Genomic DNA, 20,004 nt, shown 5'->3' with positions numbered 1-20,004 from the left:
TTGTCCTAAAGAAGAAATAACCTTAAATTATGCAACTGAAATCTTGAGGACATTCTTCCTGAGAATTTTATTTCAATTATCAAGCAACACAATTATAGAAAAATATTAAAATTAATAATAGCAGCAATAATAATAATTATAATAATGATTAAATCTCCTGACACCTCTGTGTGCGATGCTTTTTGACCCCAAAAGCCTGCCATTATGCAAGAGTTTTCCCCCTCATCATCACATGTGCTGAAGCCAAAGCCCACCTGACCCCAAGAAGATAGAGAGGCTCACCAGGGCCAGGACATGAAGACACCAGCTGAGGCAGATCCCCACCCCATCGTTGTCTCTGTCCTAATCCCCATCCCATTCACATGCTGAAGCCAATGCCAGCATCATTCCTTCCTTATGCCTATCACATGCCCAAGCAGATCTTCTCACCTTCCTATTATCTCCCAATGCTTATGTCCACATATAGCTGATCTCACCATGCCCATTCCTGTGTCCATGCCCTTAACATGCCTCGCCCATCCACTCTCCACCCTGCATCCTAATCCATCTCCTTCCCATGCCTTGACTGTGGTCGTGTCTATGTCCATCCCTTCCTGATAGCCATGCTGTAGCTACGCCATCCTCCCCATGCTGTGTTTACATCTATATCCACCCATCTCATGCCTGTGCCATGTCCATGCCTATCTCATGCCAACATCCATGTCCTCCTCATGCACATGCTATGCCCATATCCACCTCCTCCCTGTGCCCATGCTATGCCCATGTCTATGTCTACTTCTGTCCCATGTGTATGCCATGATTATTTCATGCTCATGCCCATGCCTGTCTCTTCTCTATGTCCATGCCATGACACAGCTGCATCTATATGACCCGTGACCCGTGTATCTATATGCCCATGTCCATGCCTATTCCCATCTCATACCAATGCCCATGTACTCTTCATGCCATGCTACCATATGCATGTCCATGCCCATGCTCATCTCTTCCCTATGTCCATGCTATTCCCCTGTGTACGTCTACTCTTTCCCCATGCCTATGACAGGACTCTGTGATGGCCATGCTCATGCCCATGCCCAGGTTCTGTCTGTGTACATGTTCATGTCCATGCCTGTGTCCCCATTTGCCTCATGCCCATGCCATGACTCTATCATGCCCATGTCCAGCTCCTCTCTATGTCCATGACATGCTGTACCGATGTCTACTCATGCCTATGCCATACCGTGCCCATCCCCATCTCACCCCTATCCCCGTCTTTTCCCCATGCCCCTTCCCCCCTAATGCCCATTTCCATACCATACCCATCCCCTCCGCAAACCCGCCCGTGCCACCCCCGTGCCGAGCCGTGCCGTGCCCACGCCGAGCCGAGCCGTGCCTTGCCGAGCGCCGGGCGGTGCGCAGCAGCCGGCCCATGTGTGCTTGTCATTCCCAGCCCGGGAGCGCCGGCTCCTGCCTCCCATTCATGTAACCTGTGTGTGTCTCTCTTTCTCTCTGTGTGTAACAGAGAGAGGGAGAGAGAGAGCGAGGCAAGGAGAGGAGGAGGAGGGGGGGGAAGCTTTAAATAAAGCCTTTGGATTGCAGCTGCTTATTTTGGGCAGTCCTACCAGGGACGATTCCTGCCAGGAAAGAAGCTGGACCGATCTTTTTTTTTTTTTTTTCTTTTTGCCCCCCCTCCCCCCTTTTTCCCCCTTATTTTTTTCAATTATTATTATTAATTTTGATTTTGATTTTTGGGGGTGGGGGTGGGGGGGTGTCTTGCCGATCTGCCTGCTGCGATGAGCTCCGGTGCCTGGCTGTAGTTGCCCACTTTGGGATCGCTGGACACATAAGTGGCATTTCAGTGGGGAGAAGCCTGCAGACATGGTAAGCTTTGTTTTTTGGTCTGAAAAGTGCATTTGTACGATCTCCTCCCTCCAGTTTTCCCTTCCCCCTTCCCTCTTCCGACCAACGACACAGGCACAGGGTTGGGGCTTGGGAGAAGCTCCCTGAATCCCTGCTTTTTCTTCCCCACCATCCCTTCCTCTGCCCAGCTTGCTTCCCTTCCTTCACATCCCAGCCTTGCTGCTCCCTCCGCGCGCAGTTTGCAGCAATTCAGCAGGAGGCAAAGATGCTGCTGGAGGCTCCTGGCTGGGGCGGTGGGGACCAGACACAAGCCTGCAAGCTGCAAGACCTTGCTCCAGGGTGTGTTTGGGGTAGCTTCTCCCAGCCTGCCCCCCCGCCCCCGCTTCCCGGCCCAACCCTTTCCTCTGCACCCCGAGCGGTGCGGCTGTGCTGGGAGAGGGGAGAAGGCGGGGGGGGGGGGGGTCGGGGGGGGGGGGGGGGGTCGGGAGGGGGAAAGGCAGCAGTTCAGATTTGGAGGCACTGGAGCAAAGATGCATCTTCAAGATTAATCGGTGTTATTTATGTAATAGTAAAAGCCGAAGGGGGGGGGGGGGGGGGGGGGGGGGCAATGAAGAGCCTCGGTATTTCTCAGCTTGCACAAAGCTCCTTTTGCTCTGTCTGAGCCCTCCACCCCGTCCCCATGTCCTGCTGCAGGGTGGTGCGTGGTGGGAGTGTGTGTGTGTGTGTATGTTTACATTTGGCTCTGTGGTAGAGTCAGGGATGGGGAAGGGGGCTCCCGTTTTCCACGGGAGGGTGGGTTTGCCTCCAACAAAAATAAGAAAAATACACTTGACTGCAACTTGAGTGACAATTCTGTTTCTTAGGCATTAAATGGTAAAGCCCTGCTTCCAGCCATGCCCTAACAGTATTCAAAGCTCCCCTCCAAACAGTGTGGCGTTGGAGAAAGGATGCTGGAGTGCCGGGGAGAAATGCAGTAGTTACGGCTCTTGCTCACATTCTCTGCAATTTGCATTTTGAAATACAAATTTTGGCTGTTGAACATCAAACCAGGCTGCTACCAACAGACATCATATTTCTTCATAGTTGTTTTGTAAAAATATCACACACCTTCTCCCCCCCCCCCCCCCTTAACATCTGGGATATTTTACTTTGAAATAAGTGGTAGTTAAGGTATGCCAAATCTTTACAAAATAATTTTAAAAATAATCCCTTAAAGTATTGATGAGGCAGTATGTATTTACTTTTTCTTGCCACTCTTAGAAATTCACAGTGGTTACAACCACCTAAGCACATGATTTTGGGGAAAAAAAAAACAAACGAAACAAACAAACAAAAAAAACCCACAAATCACAGCCCAACCACAACCAAACAACAAACAGCACAGCAGAAATATATTGATGCCACAGTCTTCCTTGTCTTATGGAATACACAGTCTGAATTCTGGTTTTGATACAACTAAAACAGAGCTAGCTAAATACTTATTGACTAAATAGATGAAACCTCTCTGTATCTTGGATGCATTTGCTTATGGCTCTTCCAGGAAAGTTCAGTTCTCTATGATTATAAAAACCCAAACAAATGCTGAAACCCTGAAGCAAAATATACAATAATATCTTTCCCGCAAAGTACAAAATAATCTCTTCCCCTCCACCCCAGCTTCCTCTTTAGCTTTTGGGTTTTTTTCAGTGAAGTCTCATCTTGAATTTATAGCTGGGTGTTTGTTTGTTTTTTTTTTCCACCTTTTTTTTTTCTTTCTTTCTTTTCCCTAAGGAAAGTTCTGTGTGAAGGGAGGGACATTAAGTGAGAAAAAGAGAGCAGAGCTTTGAAGTTGGAAGTTGTCTGTTCTGTCTATAGATAAACTTATGCTGTAGCCTGGCAAGTTGGTAGTGTGCTACTCTCTGCTCTGGGGCACAGAAGTTGAGTGGGGAACTTGGCAGATCCCAGCCTAACCCAACCCAATTTCTTTCTGCTTCGTTGACCATAATAAAATTGCTTACTAGTATGTTCGCCCCTCCCCTCCTATGGAAAGTGCTCTGCTCCCAGCATGTCTGCCATATGTGCCTGCAATGTCCAAGGCTTTCTGTGTACACCTATACCATCCTAGCAGCCCACATGTGCCAGCCGCACACTGGGTCCAGCAAGGGCAAAGCATTTGCCATCAAAAACCCCAACATCTTCCGGAGTTGCTGGAGGAGGTTGGGGCTGAGCCAGTGCTTTGTATGTAATTTATTTCATTGGCCTCTTCAGAGCCAGGCGCCTCCCACTTAGTGTCTCAGCCTGTAGAACTTTTATAGGTTTGGCTGGAAAAAACAGTGAGTGTGTACATGCATGTATGTGTATGTATATATTTAGTACCCTCTGTGTGTGTGTGGCGGGGCATAAAGGTAGGAAGACGTATCTCTGTTGCACTGGTTTGCAGCAAGACAACCCCTCAAAGCAGCTTGCTTGGCTCTGTCTGGGTTACAAGCCTATAGGAATTTGTTAGTTTGTGGCCACCGTGAGCTGCCCTTCCCTGTTAAATTCCCAGCTCACAGCCCATGACACTGCTGGCTCAGTCCTTGCTGGTGCAAGCTGTTTTGTGGCCATGAGTATTCCTTGCTGCATTGATCCCTTAAAAATATGACTTCCAAGCCAGTGCACAGGCAAGGAAAAGTGGGGTCTGTACTGGTTTCCAGCAGGTTTGGGGATGGGGAGGGGTGCCTCAGGTCATGGTGTGAGGCCAGGCTTTTCCCAGGCATGTAAAAAATGTTACCTGGGTTATGCTTCCTCCAGACAAATGCTCTGTGCCTGACCACCCTGGGAAGAGGGTTGGCACCCAAAGCTGGGTCAGGGAGAAAAGAGGTTGTAACTTTGTGGACAACATGTTTCAGTTTCCCCCCCTTCTTTCCCCAAAGTCAAAAGAACTGGGTATTATTGGCACAACATTGATGCATCGTGTCTCTGCAGGGACTCCTGCAACTGTGTCTCACCCTCCCTTTCCACCCGTACGTGCGTGCATGTGTGCACAGCTTTACCGGGCACATTTTCAATTTATCTGTCGTTTATCAGAGTGATCTGAAGGAAAAGAAAATCATGTTTTGGTGGAGAAAGAGGGTCTTTGATGTGGAAAGAGGTTCTCAGACTGGTCTTTGACAAGAGAAGGGGGAAAAGGCAAAAGGAGGTGCACAAGTTAACTTCACAGTTTTGGGTTTTGTTAGCAAGGGGGCCTGGTTTAGGAAGGCTTTTCTGGGGACAATTTGCCTTCTGTGATTTTAAAGGATAGGGGAAAAGCATCAAGAGAAGACAGTAAAACTACTTGCCTAGTTTTGGTTGCTGGTGGGAGATACATCCCCCTTCCCACCCTTTCTCTCCCCACCTCCCGACTTATTTTACTAGATAGCTGGAAAAAGAGAGAAAACATTGGGTTCAGTGGTTCTGGGGAAGAAATGAGATTTGCACTAAGAAGACTAGTGGGTTTTGAACTCCTGGTAGCTTAATTATTTTGCTTAACTCATTTAAATGAGATGCCTTCCTTTTGTTTTGGTGAGCAGATAGTACACTGGAGGGGGGGAATGTTCTCTTGTTTTACAAAGTGAGGAGATTGTGGGGTTTTTTGCCTTTATTTTAGTTGATTACTTTGCTGGAGTGCAGAATAACTAAAATGTTATTTCATTCTCTCTACAACATGTACACTATTCCAATTAAGAGCCTGCTCAGATTATTTTTAACCTGGTAGTTTACCATTTCTCTGCTCAGGAGAATAAAATGTTGAGTTTTTGCACTCAAAAATAGCTGAGATGCTTAAGTAAAACTACCTTTTCCTTGGGAAAGTCATTTCCAGTTCTGTTTGAGTTCCATCTTCACTGGTTTATTTTCTAACAGAAATACATCCTTGCAAGAAGCACAACTATGATCTTACGTAACTTGATGTTTCCAGATCAAAAGTTACAAATATTGCAGTAATGCCACAATGAGTGAGATTTGGCAGGAGGGATGCTGCGTGTCATATGTGATTTCTTAGTAGGATTTCAAATCAAGGCAGTTTCAAAAATTTATGGGGAGAAAAAAAAAAAGAATTTAAAAAAAAAAAAGATGGATAAACAAAACCTTGCTTGTTTGATACCTTCTTTAACATCACTTTCTCTTTTTTATCTTATCTCTGTAGGCACTTGAGACTTATTTTTTTCTTTTTTAGAGCAAACTCTCTCCTGTTTAATAATTGTGTAATTGTCGTATCTAAAAGTGAAGCAGCTTGAAACTCTCTTTCCCTCTCTTAGAACTGATTCAAAGAAATGAAACTCTTCAAGTCAATGTCAATTCAGATTTAAAGATTCGCTTTTACCTGCCCTGTTACCAGGTCTGTCAGCATAGCTTATTGTAACTGAAAGCTAAAATATTCTGCTTCTGCTTTGAACTAACAGGTTGGCATTGCTGGGCACTTTGATAGAGTAATGTGCACCACTTCCAGTGAATTGGGTATTCATAGATCCTTGATCAATGTTTCAGAGGAAAACCCTTGTAATTAAATATTTTCTTTAAATGCAGATATATTTCCTCTCTGCTGTAGCTTAAAAGGAAAAAGAATAATGGAGAAATTTCATCTCTTAACTATAACCAGCACAGCTTGAGGAGTGCTGCTGTAGTGTGGCTATAGGTCTTATATTTAAGTCAGGAATACATGTGGAATTTGCATTCCTCTGTGCCATTTCGCTGGCACTGCACAGATAGTCAAATAATTTTCTTAGAAATATGTAGGCTTTCTTGCCAGCTGTCCTGAATCACTCTTCCTGGAGCATCTTTAGAAGCAGAGGTAAAATCTGAATAGGAGAGCACACTTCCTTGGCTGTGTGAAGTGACAAGGACTTCTTACAGAAACTTCCAATTTCATGGAAAGTTTGAGCCTTGCCCACCAAAACTCTTCTGCCTTTATAACAAATTGTGAGGTACAAAGCTGTTTGTGCTGTAGGGAGAGTCAAACATTGTCACATACTGTCCTGCTGGGTGTCAGCGGAGGTGATCTTTTGAATGTAAAGATGTCTGTGAAAGCAGCAAACATGGAAATCCACATTCTTCCAGTATGTTGGCAGCCAGAAGGAAGAAAACACACTATGGAACAAAAGAGGGATAGCAGTTAATGTTGCTAATCCAAATAAGATTTGCTTTCTAAGATGTGGCACATCCTTGCTTGTCTAATAGAAAGAAGGGAAGAAGAGTTGTTAGTGGTCAGTTTAGGTGAAGGAGCTTACTGAACCACATTTATCAGTGCATTTAAATGGGGATGATTCAGTTTGATTTCACTGACATGTCCTCAAGCTTTAATGAGATAGTATTTGCTACAGTCTGGGCAAACCACTGCAATCCAGATTCCTGCTCTGCCACCATAACTGCCGCTAAGGGACTGGTGGCAGATGTGCTACCCAGGCAGCAATAGCAAATGTGAAAGCAGAAGATGTCTTGCTACCCTTTGATTTAGGATTTAGGTAATTATTCAATGCAGTTTTGTCTTGAAACACTGAACAGAAGCTGTATCACTTACCTGTTCATGCATTTGCACCCACTGAGTCTTCAAAGTATTCTGGAAGTTACTCAGTTAAACAATCAAAAGTTAGAAAACAGAAGGTTTAAATCTTATTTTACTGTTTTACTTCAGTCAGTGTCACGTATGCAATAAGGGCTCACAAGCTTCATCTTCAGTCACACAAATGCTAATAAATTTACTGAAAAACTGAAGATTTCTTAAAGTTTTCAGTCTAGGGCTGTGTCCTTTGGAGAATATTTGGTCTATGCATAAAATCAGTCTTCCTTTCTATGCTATGCTTTGTGAAGGGAAAGAGAAGCCAGGATCATTTCCTCAGCAGCAGTGTCTTTAAGTGCAGTCTGTACATGCAAGAGCCAGGTCCTGGATGCCAGCAAGTCATAAACCATCTCTTCCACTGGATCCCCTAGACTTAAATCACCCAGTCTGATAATGAACTAAACTCCTAAATCTGGTAAGGGAAAATTTTCCATATTCTGCCAATTCCTTTTGAACTGCCATTATGTCTTTGGATAGAAACAATTTTGTCCTCACCTATGTAACCTACTTAAGAATAAGAAGGGAGAATTGGGATTGTCAAAAAGACTTCAGAAATAACTGCCAGAAGTGGCTGGAAAAAACAAAATAGTTTGAGCATGAGATGCTAGAATTTGCTTCCTGCTTGTTGATACACAAGATATTGGCTGGTCAGGCTTGGTGCAGCACAGATCCTGTCAGCCAGGATCAAGCAAATGTTGGTGTTTCTAGAATATTGCCCTTTGTGCAGCTGTGTGATCAGAGCTGTGTGCAGAGGTGTGATCAGGTTTTTGGCATTGGTACAAATTTTTGTGCTAGAAAGCAGAGGGCAATCTCAAGAGCAGATCTCATGATATGTTCCTGCAGAAAGAGCCATGATCGGGGTTTACTTCATGATGATAAAGTAAAGCAAAATTCACATGGCCTTTAATTGGTATTGTGGGTTTTTGACATGTAGGCAGATCAGCCTCTGAGCTATCAAGATGATCATTCAGAGGTTGCAACATGCTTAGTTTTGACAGAGTTATGAAACCTTAGGTTGAAGTAACTTGCCCAACATTGCTCACAGTGGGCATCGTTTGGCTGCCTTATTCTGAAACACATTCCTCCTCATTCCATTGTGTTCAGCTTAGTCACTACAAACACTGCTATGTGTGAGGGATCATAAACTTCATCTTCTGCTTCTCATTCTCATTGCTTCATCTCCAGGATGGCTTGGATGAAACACAATCTTGTGAATAATGACTGCATCATAGTGAAGGTGGACAGTGTGCTTGATTAAGGCAACTTTCATTTTGGTTTTAAAAAAAACTCTGGGGCTATAATATGCATTTTTTAAATCCTATTATATATTTTTAAATTTTATAATCTAGTTTTTGTTGGCATTTCTTTTTTGAAGTCTTGCAAAAGTTAGTAGCTTTGTCATGTTGTATCATTTTGGTATTTGTATATGTTAATGGCTTAAATTAACAGATAAATAAATTAACAGATAAATAAATTAACAGATAATCACTGCTTGCTTTAACAGAGTACTCTGATGCTCTAAAACATATCTCGCTTGGTCTATCCTGCTCAGTCTGGTTCTCTCATCTCCTGCTTCCTCTACCTCTATTCTGCAGTCTCATTTTCATCCCTCTAATCCTTGCTCAACAAGTTTCTCCCCACAACCTCCTTCAGTTCCTTCCAGCTGGGGGTCATGCTGAGTACCAGAGAGCATCTTTGTTTTCAGTACTGATTCTTGGATGCAGACCTGGCACATTGCACAGCACAAAGCATCTTGTTTAGTCCAACACAGGTGGAAATTCTAGTGATAGAAGCTGGCAAATGCATACAAATGCACCCAGGGGCATGTAGCAACAGTGTTTTTATCAAGGATGTCTAAACTTGGCCAAATTCACACAGATTCACATAAAATTCATTAAAAGAAAAACAATTATCTTCTAGACAAATTTTAAATCCCTCCTCTAAAGTCCTAAAGATCCCAGAGGAGATTTTAGAGAGAAGGCTAGAGGCATTTTTTTTTTTTTAACATGGGTAAAACAACATATTTTTCCCTATCCTTGTTCTCAGAATCTGTTGAACTGTTTTGACTGAAATTTTCCAAAAACTTTCAGCCTGAGGCAGACAGCTGGCATGGTAATTTTCAGCCCAAACAATTTGCTTAGTATAGTTATGAGAAACTGCAAATGCTGTTTCATTATTAAAGCTGCCTTGCTCTTCCTATAATTGACAGCACCACCAACTTTTCCTTTCCCTAATAAACAGATAACTTGCGATTGTGTTGCAAACTAATTTTGTGCTTGTGTCTTTTATAGATATTTTTATATATTGGAAATTTATTATAAAACTGACACATGAATTTCAGCATATGTTAGCAGACGATGAAATCTCAAGCTTCCTGGAAACAAAAGTGAATACAATTAATGAGAAACCCACAAAGCCGCATCAAAGCGATATGACATTGCGGGATTTGTAGAATGGGATTAAAACTAAAGAAATCTCAGGCGATGCTATACTCATAGAGGAATCACACTAATTCCCCTGTATCCTGTCTTTGGGCTCGAGGTCCTTCTCACAGAAGAATTTTGGCTTAATATAACAGCCATGGTTATTACAAATCACAGCCAAACAACAAGGAGGAGGAAAAAAAAAAGGAAAAAAGGAACCTCTCTGAAACTGAAAGGGTGAAAGGGCAGATAATTGTATTTTTTGTGTGATCAGTTTTCTTTCTTTTTTTTGTCATCATCACAGGTGACTTCTGAGGATGTAGTTTCACATCAGAGCCAACCTCAGGACCCACTGCCATGGAAGGAGAGGGTTCCTGCTCACCCCCTCTTCTCCCCTCCCAATGTCCTCTCTCCCTGGGTCTTGTCCTTCACTCCTTCAGAATGTGTCTCATGGTTTAATTCATCTGCCCAGGAGGAAACTAGCTCCATCATTTTCTAGGGATTTTTTTTTTCTCTTTTTCCCACTGAGTAAATTCTTTCTTTTGAGTCAGTGTGATGAGAACATGTACCAAGGAGAAGGGAGAAAGACGGAGTTTTTTAACTTTCTGGATGCATTGGGCTTTTAGGCTGATCTCATGATCCATGAGATTTTTCTTGGTTTGCCAAATGTCTACAGCAGTTGTATTGAGCTGATATGAATTGTACTCATATTAAAACACAGAACAGAGTCTTTACTCCTCTGTCTTCAGGACAATCTTTTTGACCATGCTGCTAACCAGGCAGAATTGTCAGAGAAGCAGTCGTCCTCTAAAAATCTGCTGGATTCTTTTCAAACCCAGTGTACAGGTGTGATACCATGGCAAAATATTTCAAAGTACAAACCATTCAATGCATGAAAAGCCACCTTCTTTTTTTTTTTTTTTTCTTCCCCACTTTGAACTCAAAATTTGGTAATTCCATTAGGTGACTCCTACTTTGTGGGTTATGGGCATCATGATTTAACATGGTCTGGTCCTCCCACTTTCTATTGTTGTTTTCCAAACTGAAAATCCCCACTCTGCTTAATCTCACCTGCAAATGTCTTTCCATATTCTTGATAATCTTCGCAGATCTTTTCTCTCTGTTACTTCTACTATATATATTTGATGTGGGTTAACTGAAAATGCATGGGACATTAAGATAGGAATGCGTCCATAGCTGTACAACATCACTTTTGTTAGCTATTTTTTTCCTGACATATCCCAAGATGCATGTTTGACTGCCAGGAGCAGAGAGCCAGTAGAGGGCATCCCATGGTGATTCACCACCCACCTTCCTGTGTGGTCACAGTTAATTTGGAGTCCACATTGTGTATGTATTGTTAGAATTAATTTTCCCTTTATACATTACTCTACTTTTACTGACACTGAATTTCATCCGGTGTTATTATCACCCAGATAGTTACTCAGCATTGTGAGAGTAGGTTGTGGTATAAAGATTGGAGGCTTTGGAAGAGAATCAAAAAGCCCAGCAATGAAATAAGGCTCTCATTTTGACTTTCATTCTAATCCTGGGGGTAATCCAAACTAAAATATAACCAACAAAATACACTTAATATCAAGCAAGAACAGCCAGCCTACTTGTCATGTTACAGTTGACTGTGAGCATGACTGCAGCTCAAATGTATTTGCTTCTCATTGACAGCATCTAACGGAGTCTTTTTTCTTAGGCTTCTAACTAGCATCTGCTCTTCCCTCAAACATCAAATCATGCCATTCACTTCATCCACACTGGAGCACCTGAGTGAGTCCTGAACCAAGGGACAACTTAATGACTATCTTCCCACAGCCTGACATGTTTCTTCTGCATCTCCATCTCCTAAATTTCACTCTTCCCTATCCTACAATCCAAGATGCCCTGCAAAGACACCTAGGATTTGGAAACATTCTATGTTCTCCTGTTTTATGCTTTTATCTCAAAAGAAACTGTGAGCAGACAAAGCCAACTGCCAGTCACTTAAAGCCCTGTTTGGTGATGGGCATCTGGGTCTACCTGAACGGTGCTTTCTTTAGGGCTTGTTTTTTATAGCTTATGATTGCTGGAACTGTTCACAATATTACTTGAGATGGAGGGATGCACAAATTACTCATATAGAAGCTACAAACCATTGCTTACATCCCTGCAAGCTCCCCATATGCTTTAAAATATCATCTGTTTGTAGCTGTCTGTGCCAGACACTGCTGATCATGGGCTCCAGGGAACAACATTATTGTACACCTGCACCACTTAGTTTTGTATTATTTTATACCTTCTGCATAATTAACGTTTGGTTGAATTTTAAGTATTTCCTTATTTTGGCTTTTTATGTCTTCTCCTAAGATTATCAGACAGCTAGTGTCTAGTTAAGAAGATGGTAACAGGAAAGAAGGGGATATCAGATGCTGATGCTAGGAAAGAAGAGTGTCTCTTTTTGGCAGGCAGTGTGGAGGATGAGGAAATGGGGGAATATCAGGAATGAAGGAACCTGTGCCAGCTCTTTCAGTGCTAGAGCCGGATTACTGCAGTCAGTGCTCTGCTGTGATAAATGCAGTGAAGGTGGTTTGATTTCTTTTTCTTTTCCCCTTTTTGTTTTCTTCTGTTATTTTTTGTTTGCTTGGCTTGTTTTTTTTTTTTTTTTTTTTTTTTGTGTATGTGTGGTGGTTTTTGTTTAGGGTTTGATTTTGGTTTTTTTGGGGTACGTGTGTTTTGTTTTTTCCCCTTTCAGAGCATGGAAAGCTAAAAATTCTGTGCATGAAACAAATAAATAAATTAAAAATCAGGATACTTTTTACTTGTCAGTTACTATTTCATTTCCCCACACCCATTCCTAGCAAAGCTGCTGATCAAATGTATGTGCATGTGGGCACATATTCTTCCTCTGTCAATGTTCCTGTTTCTTTCTCTCTCATTCCCTCTATTCAAATGAAACTACTTCGAGCTAACTTTACACAGACTATATGGTAGCTCACCTTGCATCATGTTTCCTTGAATATTTCATGAAGGCCTTTGTTTAAAATGTGCACTGATCTCACAGGCTGAGTGCTTGGAAGTGGACGTTCCCACTGACAGAGATTTTTGGCGATAACAAAAGACAATCGCATCCAATCTTCCTTGAATTCCCAAAGTACCGCAACGCTTTAACCTAAACCAGAGCCAGATCCAAGGATCATTACTGTTAATTCAAAGGCTCCCGTGGATTTTAATGGGCTCAGGATCAGACTTTTTCACTCCTGCTGTGGAACTGTGCTGGCTTCCCCAGTGCAGAAAGACAAAATGGCCATGAAAATTGAAGGCTGGTTTGGAAATGGATGGCATTTTGACTGCTGGACTAATTAAGAGTATGAGGCTGGGAGGGTGTTAGTTTTGGGGATTTATTGATGTTTCAAAGTCAGTCAAAGTTCTGATAATGAAAACATGTAGAGTGATGTTTTGTGACTATTTTTATACCTACATCAGTCTTAATGTTAGTGGCTTTGAATTATTTAACATTTTTCTTCCTCGGCTGTCCTCTCCAGTGAGTTTCCATTGCAGGGCTGTAGGAGATGTTGTGTAAGGAGCAATGCAGGCAGACTTGGTATTGTCCGCTGGGGGTGGGGATACATTGCCTGAATTTGTTTTATTTCATTTCTTTAATCCTATTTTATTCTTCATCTTGCTGGTGAAAGGGACATCAGGCCAACGTATTAATGACCAGCATGGGTTGAAAATTAATTAAGTACGTGCCAGCTAAAGACACAAATGGGGAGTTTTCTGCTTCAACCACTGAGCACTAATGTCTGTGACATAGGAGGAGCCAACTATTTAACATTCAGCCCATTCAAAAAACATTATTATGTCCCAAAGGTAATTTAAAACTGCATCTGTTAGAACCGTATGTGGGGGAACTATATATTTTTGGTTTGCTTTTTTCCCCTCTCTCTCTGTTTTTGTTGTTTGGTTGGTTTTTTGTTTGTTTGTTGGTTGGTTTGTTTTTTAAGTCCAGAGTTATCCTGTTTATAGGGTTATCATCAATGTGAGCCTCTTGCAAAATTTCAGACTGACAGCCATGAAATGTATGGAACACAAAGAACTATATGATTTGAACTCTTATCTTTTCCCCTTTGTGATTAACGTGTGGGCTGTTATTGGATATCTGCAAGTAGACATTCATCTTGGAAGGAAAATCTTCTATACATTGGGATCATGCCTCATGGCTCTGTTGTTTATAACCTGATACTTGTTTTTATTCCATCTGAAGTATTGAATATTTCACAGTTTTCTCTTTGCTACTATTCCAACTTTCCATTAACAATTTATGTGACCGTTGAACATAGCTCTTTTGAGCAGTCAGAGCATCTAATCTTTTCTTCGTGGAATTACCATTTGCTTATTCTGTCCTTAAAAAAGCAATAAAATAAAGGTTATTTTCAAGGCATCCTATCATTAGTATGTGACCAGTACTAACTGGCATAGTCTTGAGATTCTTAAACCTAAACAAGTGCTAATAGCATTATCTGGCATGACTAGTGGAAGATGGTTCTGCAGAACCCTCAGGTCAAATTATCCACCATAGGTCACTCTTTATATGGTGAGGAAAGTATCCTGTGTCACCTCTACATAGAGTGCAACTTATTTTGTCCTATCTTTGTATACTCAAATCCTGATTCATCCCAGCTTAATGTAAGCACCTGAGTGAATTGTTTTGAAAGAGGGGAATTGTTGACAAACAGTTGTACCTCCAGATTTCAAGCACAGAAGTTAAAGGGGTTCCTTATTCCTTCACTCATGTCACCTGCTCCCTCTCAGAAGAGTCTTCAATAAAACCAGGACAAAGTTGAATTCCCAAGTGGCTAGGGAGCACTGACTCTCTCTATGTGCTTTTTGTGACTGTACACTGTGTAGGAAACATTTCTATTACATTTCCCCTCTTTGCAGCAGTCCAGTTTTGGATGGTGATCGCTGGGAGAGTTGTGCTTCAGTTATGATGGTCAGGCAATAACACCAAATACTAGTGTTCAAGCTGTGATCTCCTGTTGTTAACTAAAATTGTGCATGTTAGGTGATGAATTCAGAGCACTCTCAGACCTCAAGCTAGCACTCCAAATATCCCCCATAACAAACAGCAAATAACAGCTCTGCTGAGCCTTTTATAGGAGTGCCAAATGCTTAGTCTTGTGTAGAGTCCCATAGAAACCTTGGGCCTGCTTTGTGAAATAATGGATTTCCTCATTATGTGCATCCACATCTCTTTGCAACATCAGGCTTTCTACTATTTGTCCTTCACAAACAGGCTGAGTATCTCAAAGAGAAATAATCAGAAAGCAAACAGAGAAGCGTGTGAGTTGTATTCATGAAACCACTGTTCATGAGCTACACATCTTTCCAGTGGCATTTACAGCACAGCATATTGTGCCTCTCCCTCCAGCTGTGTTTTAAGCACTGAGCAACGAATTACTTAGCTAAATAGGATGTTAGGGATCCTGATGTACAGAGCACCTGACGACTGAAGAGTTAAATGTGCAGCTATATATAGCACATCTACTTTGGTAGGATGCATTGTATTGTAATTTTAGCTCTAATTAAAGTTTTGTTGTGGGTGTGAAATCTTTCAGTCTTTCAGGAACATGTGTAAATCTCTGAAATTAAGCTAGTTTTTGTTGTCTGAATGTTTTGGCACAGTTTACATATGAAGTTTTATGAGCAGCAGTATAATAAAGATGGTTTTGCATGTCAATGAGCAGCCTTTTTTTTTTTTTTCTTTCTCTTTTTGATTAGTTTTGGGTTAATCAAGTGCTAAAGTTAAATCAGAATGCGTTCATTTGTTCTTGGTTTAAAATGAAACTCCACTGTGTCCTTTAAAAAATTGCGCCTTCCTGTAGTGAGTCTGATGTTGAAAAGATTTTGCAGGGTTGATTGCTTCCAGATAAGTGGGAAAGTAGCTGTGCTGGAAAAAAAGCCCACCACCTTTAATTTGCATGATATGCATGGAAATTGTGGTACAAAAAAAATAAAATAGAAAAGAGAGAGTTACAACAGAAACAACACATTTTATGCTTTTGGCACACTGTATTTTGTATTCCTACTCCCTGTCCTTGTGTGATCCCTGAGCACTTGATGGACAAGAAAGATAATTGTTGATCATTTTATGAAGCTCTGCCAGTAACACATACCAACTATAACTAAACCTCCAATTTTATACCTTTTAAAACAGGTGTTTAAGACCAGGGTGGATGAGGCTCTGGCCAGCCTGATCTAGTGTGAGATGTCTCTGCCCATGGCAGGGGGGTTGGAACTAGATGATCCTTGTGGTCCCTTCCAACCCTGACTGATTCTATGATTCTATGGTTTTTCACCAAATATGGTAATTAACCACTTACCTGGCAGAGCAGGAGGAGGCAAGGTGTTTTGGCTCCTATCTTCTAGCCCCACTTACTGTGACATGGGATTTTTCCTTTTCAGAACAGTTCCCTGTTTTTGTTAGATCACTTCACCTTTGAGGTTTCGTGGGAGTCATCCTGGAACTTCAGGAAAATTGCCACAAATTATGCTTTTGCTTGTTAGACTTCTTTGCAAGGTCGAGTTGGAGCAGCTCCAGTAATTCTTGTCTCACTAGGTAACTCCCTGCAACATTCTTACAGCTGGGGTGATAAATAAGAGAAATTCAATTAATCTCTGATTTTACCTCCATGCCTCTGTTGTAGATTTCAGGCTAATTTCTTGGAGGAACTTTTAAAAAAAAATATCTTTTGACAAGCTTCTTCATTCCATCCAAGGTTACCATTCTTCCATCTGTAACAGAGGCAAAAAAATTCAATCCTCATCAGCATTGATGCAGCTGTGGTCTTACTCTGATAAATGAGACTACTCAAGAAAGCATAATTTTGGAATTATAACACTCAACCAGAGGGACCACTTGGAAAAGAAAACAAGGGGGAAATGACAGATTGATGTTGAAAGTTAACAACTGATGGACACTCAGAACAGACTGTCCCACAGCTGTCGGTCTCTGACTGTCCAGAACTCAATTCCAATGGGACAGGCAGCACTATGCACTTTGCTGTCTCCTTGAGCATGAGGGCATGCTCCATTAGCTGACACTTGTTTTTACAGCATATGTGCTAGACAGCTTGGGCAGGAGCTGAACAACCCCCAGCCTGCAGATCATGTCCCATGGGGCAAGTTAGCTGATCCCTTTTCTGTCACTGTTTCTTGGTCGCTGTAGAGATATGTCTTCCTTACTTCTTAAGGATGTACTCCCAAGACCTTCTTTTCTATTTCTTTGTGCTTTAGGACTGGGTGGGCTTTAAATTTGAGAGATAAATGTATATTAAGCCTGAATAGACTTCATACAGTTATAGTTACACTAAACAGTAATTAAGGAGACAGTTTGACTTTAATCGGTAGGTTAAAGGAGGGGACATAAGAGACTTCTGATCTGTTTGTAGCTCTGTTTTGTGACCCCAGGATGAGTCACTGACATTTTTGTCCCTTGATTTATATGCCCATCTAAAATTATTCTAATAACCTATTTCCTCTTTGGAAATCATTTTGGTGTCCTGGTAACTCTGTCTCTCATTCTCCCTTCCTCAACATATCACCAAAGTGTCCAGGCAGTATTCGTTTTGGGATACAGGAATTGAGTCCATCATTCTTCATACAAAGTTATTGAATGGAAATCACATTTGTAATCAAGCTGGGAAGTAGAAAATTAGCTGACCTGACTTTTGGGGCATTTAGTTTATTAGGTTCCTACATGTGCTTAGTTTGATCCCTTGAATGCTATCTTGGAAGATGATTCTTGGCTGGATTGTAAAAATGTCAGTTTCTTCAAACATGTGCACAAAACCCTTTCTGAATTTGTTAGTTCTTCTCAATTACAAATCCATTGTTCTGTATGAGACAGGAATGTTACTTCCACTTGGAAAAGATTAGCCATTTAGCTGTCAGGAGCTCACAGGATCCAGCACTGTCTGTAACATGATGTGTTCAGTCTAGCTGTTTGTATCCTTTCTGCAGATCCCATTTTTGTCAGAGACTGGTAATTTCAGAGTGTGTACTTGACCTATGCTCCAATATATTGTGAGTAGGTCTTTTCTTTGCTGAAGAGTGCTTTGTCCTTACCCCACCTGCAGTTCAGCTCTAGAGTCGTCAGCACAGGGGAGATACAGACCTGTTAGAGCAGGTCCAGAGGAGGCTGCAAAAATTATCAGAGAGCTGGAACCCCTCTGCTGTGATAGGCTGAGAGAGCTGGTGCTGTTCAGCTTGGAGGAAAATGGACTCTGGAGAGACCTTCTGGTGGCCTTTCAGTACTTAAAGGGGTCTATAAGATGAGGACACTCTTCTTAGCAGGGCTTGTTGTGAGAAGAATAGGTGTAATAGTTTAAAAGAGAAAGATTTAGAGTAGATATAAGGAATATTTTGTTTGTGCTGAGGTGGTGAAACACTGGCACAGGTTGCCCAAAGAGGTGGCAGAAGCCTTATCCCTGGAAACATTCAAGGTAGGGTTGAACAGGCTCTGAACAAACTGATCTAGTTGAAGATGTCTCTGATTATTCTAGAGGTTTGACTAGATGAACTTTAAAGGCCCTTCCAATCCAGACTATTCTATATTTCTATGATTATATTACTTTCTTCTAGGAAAAGAAAAAAAGCACATTAAGAAGGAAAAAAAGACGAAATAGAACCAGGTACAAAACCATCCCCTGTTACTGCCCTTGGATATTGATTTTTCCACTTTCTTATACCACATAAAGTCTTAAAGGAGTAATAATGTTTCATAACTATCTCAGATCCAATATTAAAAGAGTGTTAGGTATCTATGCAGTTAAATCTATTTAGATATAGTGTGCCCATACAGAATGGTGACAGGTGGTAACAATACAGTTAACTTTCCAGATGGTTTTATCAGCAATAATTCAGTGTTTTCTACACATAAGAACTCAGGTGGAGACAGAAAATAAAGCAAAGTAGTTGGAGTAAAAATGGAGAAAAAATAACCCGCATTTCTAAATAAAAGCAAGTATCTTTTTTTTGCCTTGATTTATCTTCATTGGCTTTACAAATGGCCATGTGAAGGACAAAATCATCAAGTTAATTATTTGTTCAAGTATCATTCATGTCCAGCATGCTGTCTGCCTTTCTGAAGGAAGGTAGAGAAAGATTCCTCAAGGTCTAAAAATATTCTTTAACTTCAGATTGATTGGGGCAACTGATACATTAAAGACACACAAATTAGGTAACTTATAGAAGTGCCATGGAGGATAACTCACATTCATGCATACAAAAAGATCAGCTCTTCAAACTGAAAAAGGGAAGCACAGGGGAGGGAGGATCACAAAATAAGCTGACAAAGCCCAAATATTTTCAAATTTTCCTCATGAAAATTACTTTTAATTTAGACTATTGTGGGGACCCATCCAGAGAAGAAAAGAGTATGAAAATATCTTTAAAAAAATAAATATATATTAACACAGGAAATCCATTTTTTCTTACAGGCTGCACTAGGAGATATGATGAGGACAGATTATGAAAACTCCCAGGGGAAAATATGCCTTTTTTTTTTTCAGTATCTGTCCAGTTAAAACATCTATTTAGTGAGCCTATGCAAAACAGGTGCCACTTTCCACTTTGATAAAGGACAGTGCAGCAGCTCTTGATGGGGACTGTTACCTTGTAGTTTCATAGTTTCATAGTTTCATAGTTTCATTCAGGGTTGGAAGGGACCACAAGGATCATCTAGTTCCAACCCCCCTGCCATGGGCAGGGACACCCCACACTAGATCAGGCTGGACAGAGCCTCATCCAGCCTGCTCTTAAACACCCCCAGGGACGGGGCCTCGACCACCTCCCTGGACAACCCATTCCAGGGTTTCACCACTCTCATGGTGAAGAACCTCCTCCTCACATCCAGCCTGAATCTCCCCACCTCCAGCTTCATTCCATTCCCCCTAGTCCTATCACTACCTGATATCCTGAGAAGTCCTTCCCCAGCCTTCCTGTAGGCCCCCTTCAGATACTGGAAGGCGACAATTAGGTCACCTCGGAGCCTTCTCTTCTGCAGACTGTACAGCCCCAACTCCTTCAGCCTGTCCTCATAGGAGAGGTGCTCCAGCCCTCTGATCATCCTCGTGGCCCTTCTCTGGACACGTTCCAGCACCTCCACATCCCTCTTGTAATAGGGGCTCCAGAACT

At 41.7% G+C, this 20,004-nt stretch overlaps 1 protein-coding gene across 6 annotated transcripts in view; it reads left to right on the top strand.

Annotated features, from left to right (window-relative positions):
- The first annotated feature begins 1,583 nt into the window (after positions 1 to 1,583).
- TENM4 (teneurin transmembrane protein 4) overlaps positions 1,584 to 20,004 on the top strand; it is a 736,598-nt gene continuing 718,177 nt past the window's right edge. For all 6 annotated transcript variants that reach the window (XM_068140091.1, XM_068140118.1, XM_068140125.1 and 3 more), the window contains exon 1: positions 1,584 to 1,860. The gene's annotated coding sequence lies outside the window, so the exon portion shown is untranslated. The remainder of the gene's footprint in view (positions 1,861 to 20,004) is intronic.

This window comes from Melanerpes formicivorus, unplaced genomic scaffold, assembly GCF_026170545.1.
Source record: "Melanerpes formicivorus ecotype bairdi unplaced genomic scaffold, bMelFor1.0.p_v2 SCAF_1, whole genome shotgun sequence".
Lineage (NCBI taxonomy): Eukaryota > Metazoa > Chordata > Aves > Piciformes > Picidae > Melanerpes > Melanerpes formicivorus.
This window is presented reverse-complemented; position numbering and strand designations above follow the sequence as displayed.